General features: G+C 41.3%; 1 protein-coding gene across 1 annotated transcript in view; it reads left to right on the top strand.

Moving 5' to 3' along the window:
• Positions 1–250: 250 nt before the first annotated feature.
• Positions 251–11,015, top strand: part of slc43a1b (solute carrier family 43 member 1b) — a 49,759-nt gene continuing 38,994 nt past the window's right edge. The window contains exon 1 of the mRNA XM_080722196.1: positions 251–525. The gene's annotated coding sequence lies outside the window, so the exon portion shown is untranslated. The remainder of the gene's footprint in view (positions 526–11,015) is intronic.

The following is an 11,015-nucleotide window of genomic DNA, read 5'->3' as shown; positions in this document are numbered from 1 at the left end:
GCGTGCGTGTCTGCGCGTGCGTGCGTGCGTGCGGAAAAAGAGAGGGGGCAGAGCATGGCATGAGTCAAGAGAGAAAGAGAGAGAGGGAGGGAGGGAGAGAGAGAGAGAGAGAGAGAGAGAGAGAGAGAGAGAGAGAGAGAGAGAGAGAGAGACGGGGAGAGTGAGAGGAGAGAGAGAGAGAGAGAGAGAGAGAGAGAGAGAGAGAGAGAGAGACGGGGAGAGTGAGAGGAGAGAGAGAGAGAGAGAGAGAGAGAGAGAGAGAGAGAAAGAAAGAGAGAGAGAAAGAGAGAAAGAGAGAGTTAAAACAGATGTGAGCATTGAAATAGTAGAGGGGTTGTACTGTAACTGTTGCTGGTGGAAAAAACGTCCCCGGAGAAACAAAGAAAGAAAGAAAGAAAGAAAGAAAGAAAGAAAGAAAGCAAGACATAGAAAAAAATATATCTACAATTTTGGAGCAGCAATAAGAGCACACAAGACACAAGGAAGTGGACAAAGAAGTTTACTGTTCTTCACTGCTGGTTGGAAGTAAGTGAATTTAAAAGGATGTAACTTTGTGTGCTTTGTTGAATATTAGACCACTCACAGCCAGTACAGTAGGCTATACTGTACATGTTGATACAAGTAGGACCTATATGCTTTCCTTTTCTCCCGACCATGCATATCGACACACTGTCAGTGTCAAATCACCATATGTTATTAATAACTTATTAATGTAACTGAGAATGTACAAAGGGTTCAAATCAATCTAAGAATGCATTGGTGAATGTTTCAGGTGTGTGTGTGTGTGTGTGTCTGTGTGTGTGTGTGTGTGTGTGTGTGTGTGTGTGTGTGTGTGTGTGTGTGTGTGTGTGTGTGTGTGTGTGTGTGTGTGTGTGTGTGTGTGCGTGCGTGTGTGTGAGGGAGAGAGTGAGAGAATGAGCAGGCCATGTGTTTCCTCACTGCTCAAACATGTCTTTCCCAACAGTCTGAAAGAGGACTCTTTGTGCACAGCTTTTTGACTACAGCTGTACAGTATGCCATTGGCTTAATAATTAACTGCACATGGCACGATGATTTAGTCTTATTCATAAGAAAACAAATTAGATTTAGTTGTATTTATAAGAAAACAAACAGGCAAACAAATAAAACTTGAAGAGGTTGATGTAGACAAGGTGGACCGTGGATGTTGTTGTTGTTGGTGGTGGTAGTGGTGGAGTGTGCGTGCGTGCCTGTGTGCGTGCGTGCGTGTGTGTGTGTGTCTCCCCCTCTCTCTCACATGTCTTTTGTGTATTATTTGACCTCTTTCTCTTTCCTCTTTCTCTCTACTTGTTCAGTTGTCTGGACGAGAACTGCCTCTGAAAACCTCCTTTTCTTCCGCTAAGAAACTAAGTGCATGTACAGGAAGTAGTTACCGCCGCGCGGGAAGTTATGTTGACGCTGTGCAAATCTGTTTACATTCCAAGTGTCACCATTGCTCAAAAAACTACAACTTGCTGGAAAAGTAGCCTATATGCAAAAAAAAAGTGGCAGTCCTTGATGGAATAAGAGTAATTCATAACTTGAATAAATATGGATATGGATAAATCCATAACCAAAATAAGACAGAGACGAGCCAAAGGACAATCAAGACATTGCTGTATTGAAGAGAGTCAGACAAAGAGACAAAACAGTGAGCATACCATAGTGGCAGCCTGCTAATTCTCTCTTCCAAAGATGGAAGTTAACATACAGTATATAAGGAATACAGTATATGACAGTAAGATCGTGGGGCTCATTGATTGGTCCCCATATCAAAACAAGAAGACAGAGACACATAGAGTGTTGGTAATTTTCAACCAAGTACAACCAAAACATGGTCACCTATACTGTAAGTTCAGACAGTAGTTCATAATATAACCTTATATGGTCATATGAGCCTCATACACAAATCATACAATTATGTATCATAATTCATATCTATCAGTCCTCCCATCCTAGCCATAAATCATAACTCTTGTAGAGGTCACTTATATTGGGACGTCTACAAGAGTTATAAAGGGGAGTCAGAACGCTCTTGCTGGTTGAGCCCTAACGTCCATTTTCGGCTCAAAACATGTACAAATCAATATGGTGCTCACCGCATCGTCGAAACAGCTTTATATCTACCGATGAGCCCACTCATCGACATGTGTTAGTCCATATGTTTCCAATAAATTAATGTTTACTCAAATTTCTCAGAGTCTCATCGCTTTCCTTGTTGTTGGGTAAAAATGGCCGAACATATCACGTGACGTTGATCGCCATCGCTATTCGCTCATACTCATACTAGGACATGACGTTTTTGTATGCGGAAGTATAACTACGTTCTGTAGTTCTGAAGGCAAAAGCATTCGGACGAGGAAACGCGAGTCTCTGAGAAGTTTGAGTAAACATTAATTTATTGGAAATATATGGACTAACACATGTCGATGAGTGGGCTCATCGGTAGATAGAAAACTGTTTCGACAATGCAGTGAGCAACTTATTGATTTGTACATGTTTTGATCCGAAAATGGACGTTAGGGCTCACCCAGCGAGAGCGTTCTGACTCCGCTTTATAACTCTTGTAGAGAGTAAACGTCCCAATATAAGTGACCTCTTCAAGAGTTATAATTTATGGCTATTCCCATCCTATAGACCGACCAGTGGTTCTCAACCTTTTCAGGCCGCGACCACCAAAATAATCATGTTTCAACTGGAGACCCCCCCACCCTGACAAGCATGTAGGAGTTGGCATTACATTAGTTTGACTCCATCTGTTCCATTGTGAAAATAGCAGATCTACATGCTCACAATGCCTCTCGCTGCGAGGCGTTGTGAGCATGTAGATCTGCTATTTTCACGATTTCTGCCTCTAATATTTGACCATTTGGACAATGTTTGACCAGAGGTACTAAAAGGGTCTTTAAAGTCCTTAAATTGACACTTTAGAAATGTGCAGATATATTGATATGAAAACGTTTAATCTGCAACAAAATGTTATACAACATGAAGTGGGGGTCCTTGCTTCATCTCTTGGCCTGGAAAACGATGAAGAGTGAAGACCCCCTGGCCCTGCTATAGACACTTGTTTTAGTGGGGGGCCCTCATTTACTGCCTATGACTAGTTTGACGAGTTATATGGCTGTGTCCACTCTGCCTATGACTAGTATGACGAGTTTGAAAAAAAAAAAAAAAAAAAAATTTGAAAACTTTTTTTTTGAAAAATTATTTTTGGACCCCATCAAATCTAGTAAGCATGATTTCAATCGCGATTTTGCATGTTCAACCCCCATACAACCCCATCTTTCAAACAGGGCGGCCATTTTTGCTTACATAACATGTAAAACATAATGGCTATTATCTCAAGAATGCCTGAACGGATTTCCAATCGGACTTTTTTGTTTGAAAGCTGTGAACAAACTGCACAAACATGGTGCATCATCTGTGCATGGGCGTGCATGATCCGTGCACTATAAATTACATTGAAGTCAATGGAGGCTTCTGGCGGGGAACCCTGATGGGAGCTGTTTCAAAATGGCAGTAAATTAAGGGGAGCAAATCCTAATTTCGTGCAAATTTGTCTTAAAGCGCAGAATTTTGCACAGATGTAGCCCAGGGCATGCTCTAATGATTTAGCTAGGGCGCCCGAGTTTGCGACCTTCGGGGTCGCCACAGCGGTCAAATCAAGTTGGGCTCCAATCGATTTTCTATACAGGAGGAAAATACCCAGAAAAACTTCTTTTTTTCTGGGTATTTAAGTAGGATGTGAGGGGTCTTACTAGGGGGTTGTCATGATGCTGAATCCATTGCAAGCATTTGTTTTGCACAAAAAAACATTCCTTGGGCTACAATTGGCCCCAGAAAACGCCCCCAACAAAACTGTGATTAGTGATGAAAAGTGATGAGTCATCACTTTTCATCACTAAACCATCGTTTTCTGAGGCCATTTGTAGCCCAAGGAATGTTTTTTGTGCAAAACAAATGCTTGCAATGGATTCAGCATCATAACAACCCCCTTGTTAGACCCCTCACATCCTACTTAAATACCCAGAAAAAAAATGTTTTTCTGGGTATTTTCCTCCTGTATAGAAAGTCGATGGGAGCCCAACCTGATTTGACCGCTGTGGCGACCCCGAAGGTCGCAAACTCGGGCGCCCTAGCTAAATCATTAGAGCATGCCCTGGGCTACATCTGTGAAAAAGTCGGCGATTTAAGACAAATTTGCACGAAATTAGCATTTGCTCCCCTTAAGGCCCCACACTAGTAGTCCTTGTACACAATGTCCAGGCTTCTCCCCTCCTTAAGATGAGATAAGCCTATAGGGAACAAGATTACCTGTTCAGATAAAGACAACTGAAGCTCAGATTGTAGCTTTAACGCAGCAGCGCACTACACTTCAAACCCTTGGCAACATTTAAAGTCATACACATATACAAGAGTTTAAACAGAAAGACAGATAACAGACTACTACTTCTGGTTACAACTATAAGAGCTGACACGGCTGGTATTAAAGGACAACTTACTTGACCTTGTGGTTTCAACGCAGCTCCGACCTGTCGGATCACGCAGGTGAGGTGATCGACTGAAAGTGGTGGGGGAAGCACCTCATTCCTACACTGTAAAATAATTCGCTGTAAATTTACAGTAAATTACTGGCTAATAATTGCATTACTTTCACAGTAATTTTCACAGTAAATATTGCGCAGTAAATTACTGTAATTTCACAGCTGTGAAATGTTAGTAATTTACTGTGATTTAGCAGTATGTATTGCAGTTATTTACTGTGATATTACAGTAGTTGCCTGTATTTTTACACTATTACTGTGAATGTAAGGCAGCTCAGTAGGCAGTAATTTACTGTAAATTTACAGTAAATTGTATCTAATACAGTAAAATATTGTAAATTTGAATTTATAGGCCCATTCCCAATGGGCCAGATAACAGATATAAAAAAAGCTCTTTCTCCAGATATTTTTCCATTCAAAGTGGATGGTAGATACAGATAAAAAATATCTGCCACAGATATTTCTTTTATCTGTGACAGATATTGTTTTATCTGTATCTAACTATCTATCATCCACTTTGAATGGAAAAATATCTGAAGAAAGAGATTTTTTTATCTGTTATCTGGCTCAGTGGGAATGGGCCTTAACTGTGATTTTACCATACATACACAAACATGCTAAAAGAAAAAAAGAAAGGAAAAACAACTTCATTCATTTAAACTTTTTATTGTACAATTCCAATACAAAGTGCAACATTTCAAATGGACAAAGAAGAACCACACATGAAGCCTTTACTCAGTAGAAGTGTTAAGTCTACAAACACTCCTGGAGTTTGGTCTGGTGTCTGGAGGCCAGTTTGAAAACTGGTTGTCATAGACTTTAGTTATTTAGGAGGCTGCAACACTGTTTTCCTGTGAAACTCCAGGAGTGATTTTGTGGACTAAAAAAAACTTAACCTGACTTTGTATCAGCATGGTGGTGAGTAGATACAACATTTTCACTTTTGAGTGAACTGTTCCTTTAACTGCAAAATAACTCATCTACTCACCCTCATGCCAGCTGGAACAGAGGTGAAATGTGTCCATATAACACAAATGGAGGTTGCCTTCACAACTTGGGGAGAAATCTGGCAACCCTCCTGTGTGTTATATGAACACACTTCAGCAGGCACGAAGTATGTGAAGTACACCTCAACTTTGCACTCAGTCACATAAGTCCTGAAGGTATAAAGCAACACAGTAGTGGTAAGAACAAAGCAAACTAATGATTACAGTATGCACCTTGCTAACATGCAGGCCGAGACAGAAGAGGCGAGCATTGCTGAATGAAGTGACAGGGCATCAGCAAAGAATATTGGCAATTTTACATATCCAGATAAGAATAATGGCTGGTGGAGTTGGACAAACAAGAGTAGGGCATCTGAAACACGTATGAGTGTGTCTCATATTCGAGTCCTGAATACCATCGACCATTCAAAGTCCACAAGTTTTCTCAAATGCGTATGAGTGTGTCTCATATTGGAGTCCTGAATACCATCGACCATTCAAAGTCCACAAGTTGTCTCAAAAGTGTGCTCACGTGTGGGTTGATACGCCACGCTTCTTCGATTTGGAGCCTCTCTCAGGGTTAATGCCCATGAAGCACCTGTAAACAATAAGACAAGACAACAACTTTTACTTTCACATAAACATATATTGCATCGTTTATACAAGGCACATGCAGCAGTTCCCCTTTCCCTTAAGTAAACCCTACACCGGGTTCCCAAACTTTTTTGTCTCAGGGTACCCCATAAATATCTTTTTAATCCGAAGCACCCCTACATTATAATTTTCACTCCCAGCACCTTATATTTATAGCATATCATCGTTGTCGGGTGGAAACCTTTTATGTCCAAAACCGTTAGTTTTGTATTTATCATCCATAAAATGTACTAAACTAGTGAAAAGTGATTAGGTTGAGAGGAAAACGTTGAGATAATAGCCATTTTGGTTAGAACTGACTGAAAATAACTGTACTTCAAGTTTAAATGATACTAAATATTTGTCCAAATAAATACATTTCAAATATTATCAAATGATCTCGCGGCACCCTGTCACCCACTTTGAAAACCCCTGCCCTACACCACAGAAAGAAAGTAGTACTGAGAGTAAGTAACATTCAAGTATCAATGTTGCAAGCAATCCAGTACAATGCTTCAGTACAATTTCAGTGTTACAATACCTCCAATCCAGAGTACACACACCATCCTCAGGAGCAGATTGAAGTTGTAGTAGATCGCGAAAACCACAGCTATCCAATAATGATCCCATCGTGTTGTCCCATCACACTTGCTCTTCAATGGACAGCATCCAGGCCATAGACTTCATTAAATCACCTGAAAAGAGATACCCATTATGTGATATTGTAGAGGTGAAATGCTAATTGAACAAGAGTAGAATTTCAATGATCAGCAACATCACAAACTGTGACACAACTCACTTTATTTTGATCTACCTTGGACAATCAAGCAGGGGGTGCTTGGTAATTTCTCCGTCATCTGCACATCAGTGGCTGTGGCACACAGCTGTAAAATAAATAAGACAAGACAACAACCACCTCAATGATTGACCATGCCCAAGAGATCTCAAGCTGACACCAAACTCTCTCCAGGACCTCTAAAACCTTATCTAGAACCTCAATCAATCTGTCAATCACATTAGATCTACTTTGTATTATTCTATGCCAAATTCTATTAGCAATGTTAAATTCAGTATAATACATTTTCAGTAGCCTATAAGTATAATACCTTTGGATAAACTCCAGAGTACAAGTGCCATCCTCAGGAAGGATACTGCAGATTGAAGTTGCAGTAGCCATCACGTGGTCCCATCTTATTCTTCAATGGACAGCATCCTTCATTATATCACCTGAACAGAGATACCCATTGTGTGATATTGTTAAGAGGTGAAATGCTAAATGCATTCCACAATACACACACACACGCACGCACGCACGCACGCACGCACACGCACACACACACACACACACACACACACACACACACACACACACACACACACACAATGTATTTATGCCCACAGAGTGGCTTATCACTCTGTGGCATGTACTGTTTGGTACAGTTTAAAATAAATGAAATCTTTCCAAAATGTTCAGTTTATTTTACTTTAATATTATTTGATGAAGATAATATAAAAAATAAAATCTCTATTCAGACACATTCCAGTATTTTTCTGACTTACATTATTTTCTAGGTATGCTTACATTATGATATTAAGGGGAAAAAAATCACCCTATGTCACCCTAATGACCATAATGTCTCACATGTGGAGGAAAGGGGAGGGGCGACTGGGCGAGGAGATTCCATCAAAGTCAAAACAAAGTTTTAATGTAGGCAATTAAATATATACATTTAATCCATGCATAAAGATTTAAGGACATTATACTTATGACGGGATTTTTGACGGAAATTAAGCTCCTACTGCAGTAGACACCACAGGTAGGCTAATGATCAATCATTAATCTGATGGTGTCACCCGTCGAATATAGACCATCTCTACAGCAGTGGTTCTCAAAACTTGTGGTTCCACAAACCCCAATTTAACACTTATCAGCCAGTGGACGTCCATTTGAAAATACGCCAGGGACCCCCATAAGAGAAGATTTTGAAGGCTCTGTAGTGATTCCATTTTAATTTCAAGGACCCCCAGGACATATGTAATGGTATTTCTATCTCTGAGATGATATATGTTAATTTAACTCTCAGAATGTACAAATGGAACAAAATGGACCTGTTATAATTTAGCCAGGGACCCCCTGGAACTCCCTGAAGGACTCCTGCGGGGTCCCGTACCCCACTTTGAAAACCAATGATCTACAGGCTCCCATGTGTCGTGACGCTTGGCTTGTGGATCGGTTGCTTTTACAACAGCAACTCTTAGCCACACTGGAGCATAAAACCTCCCCCGGTGCAAATATTATCATTGATATAGTTGAGAAGAACCAAATGGACCCGGCGTAAGGATACGTACAACTGACACAAGGATTGTCTGTGGTTCTCAAAGTAGTGTCCGGTCATTATCGCGTCCGAGTGATGGAGTTCCAGATGGTCCACAGCTAAATGATAGATATAGGAACCAAATGGACCCGTGTGGGTCTGTAACTCGTGCGTCGCGGGGAGTTCTTCCACGCGCGTCGGCCGTATTGAACCGGGCAGGGAACGTTCTCTACCGCGGTCCGCTAGCTAGTAAGCAGCCGACATGATATAAATAAGCCCCACTGACGTGCAGCCTATCGGCGGCAGAAACCACACAAGCACACTGGTGAAACGGCTTGGCGTATACACCGAGCGACGCGCGCCAATATGAGCTTGTATATCTGCTATTTAGTTGAAGTGGTTTGTAAGGGAAATACACATTTAACTCGACAGTTTAAATGTGTGTTTCCCTCACACACCGCTTTAACTAATAGCAGATATACAAGCTCATAGTGGCGCGCGTCGCTCGGTGCCGGTTCACCGGTGTGCTTGGGTGTCTTCTGCCGCTCGACAGGCGCACGTCAGCAGGGAAGCAGTGCTGCTTCAGAGCCTGCAGCACACATACATTGCTGGAGCAAGACTGAACCACACGCGAAAGCACAACTAGTTGTCATTAAGGTGGAGGGGGTAAAAAAGGAGCGTGACTTACCTTATCAGAGCAATGTTATGAACTTCACATGACTTCTGAAAGTTCCTTTGAATTGAAATTGACTTCATAATTTCATAATTCCATCTTCACCATCAGTTCACTGCTTTCCCTCTCACAATGGATATAAATTTGAAATGTAATCCCACAATGCAGCACAGTACAAGTAATTTGTTGTGATATCACAGTAACATTCTGAACACAATATTTTATTGTGAGATATATTGTAAAGTGTTGTGTAATCCTGATAACAATTTAGAGTACAGTCATTTGTTGTGTTATCACAGATGATGGTGTGATTACACAGTAATATTCAGAATACAGTATTATATTGTGAAATAATAATGTAAAGTATTGTGAGATCCTGGTAATATTTAACAGTGTATAATTGATGCTACGCTCGTGTTCATTACAAAATGGCCCAATTTCAGTCTACTCCAGGGGTGGGCAACTTTGATGATGGAGAGGGCCACTATATTTCCACACACACTGCAGAGGGCCACATTGCATATTGCTATGTCCTACTTTGTCATTCTAGTATCTCATACAAAAGAAGCAAAAATAGCAGATCTACAAGCTCAAAACGCATCGCAGCGCGATGCGTTGCGATCTGCTATTTTTGCTTCTTTTGAATTGGAATCCTGAATAATCTTTTGTTGTTTTTGAATTGGAATCCTGAAATGTAATTTTTTAATCTAATTTCAAATGCATTTAGTTATATACTCATGTTAACTTTATGAACCCAAATACAAATACATTGGACATAAAAAAAATACATTTTAATACTACTATACTAGTCATTAAGCTACTAATATTGACTGACGGAATTAAAGCAGGTCATGTTTGGAATTGTAACAGCTGAAATCAGTAATATATCAGTATTCCGGTATCAACCTGCAGGCCGCATTAAGTGAAGGTGGGGGCCGCATGTGGCCCCCGGGCCGCCAGTTGCCCATGTATGGTCTACTCACTCTCATGGAAGTATTTTTTTGATTGAAAATACCATTATCTTGGGTTGCCCACCGGCCTACTGGTCCGGGCGCATACAGTACCACTTAGACATTGCTACACAGGCATGGATGCCTGGCGGCGTCGAGGGTTCGATTCCCGATCCGGGCGATCTTTGACGCATGTCACTCCCAGTCTCTCCCCCATTTCCTGTCAGTCTACTGTCCTGTCAATAGAGGCATAAAAGCCCAAAAACAAATTAAAAAAAAAAGAAAATACCATCACCTTAGCATCGCGGCATATAAGGGTGGGGGCCGGGGCATTAGGAGCTATTGCACAATAGGTACAGATCAGGGCCGATGATAGATTTTAGTAGGTGTTTGTGTGGTTGATTCATACGTGCATGCGTGCGTGCGTGCATACCGTAATGTGTGCGTGTCAGGCAGTTGTATCTCAGTGTGCTGGTATGGTGTTGGTGGTCGGGTGCTTTGTTTGTGTCCTAGTAGTAAATGTCCCCTAATACCTGCAGGTCAAAATAAAGTGCATCAGCTGTCAGCTTGGTCAGGCGTACGGTCCGGTTTGTGTCCAACTGGCCGTCCCTGTCAATGTGACCTCCAATGGGACGCTTAGAGGACCTGCTGCCTCTCACATGGGCTGTTTGAAAAACCTGGCTTCGTTCTGGGCTCACTGGCGGAAGTGTTCATTTAACTCTGAGAGTGTACAAATGTAACCTAGTGGAACCATACGGGTTACATTTGTACATCTCCCTCCCAGAGTTACAAATGGATGGATTAATGGCGAGGAGTTTGCTTACTTGCGTACTGTATGCGAGTTACTTTAGATATCTGGATATGAGCTATACTGTATCTGCTTATTAATGTTCTGGTTAGGCTAGAATCTAGAT

This window comes from Nannobrachium achirus, assembly GCF_963921795.1.
Source record: "Nannobrachium achirus genome assembly, chromosome: 3".
NCBI lineage: Eukaryota > Metazoa > Chordata > Actinopteri > Myctophiformes > Myctophidae > Nannobrachium > Nannobrachium achirus.
This window is presented reverse-complemented; position numbering and strand designations above follow the sequence as displayed.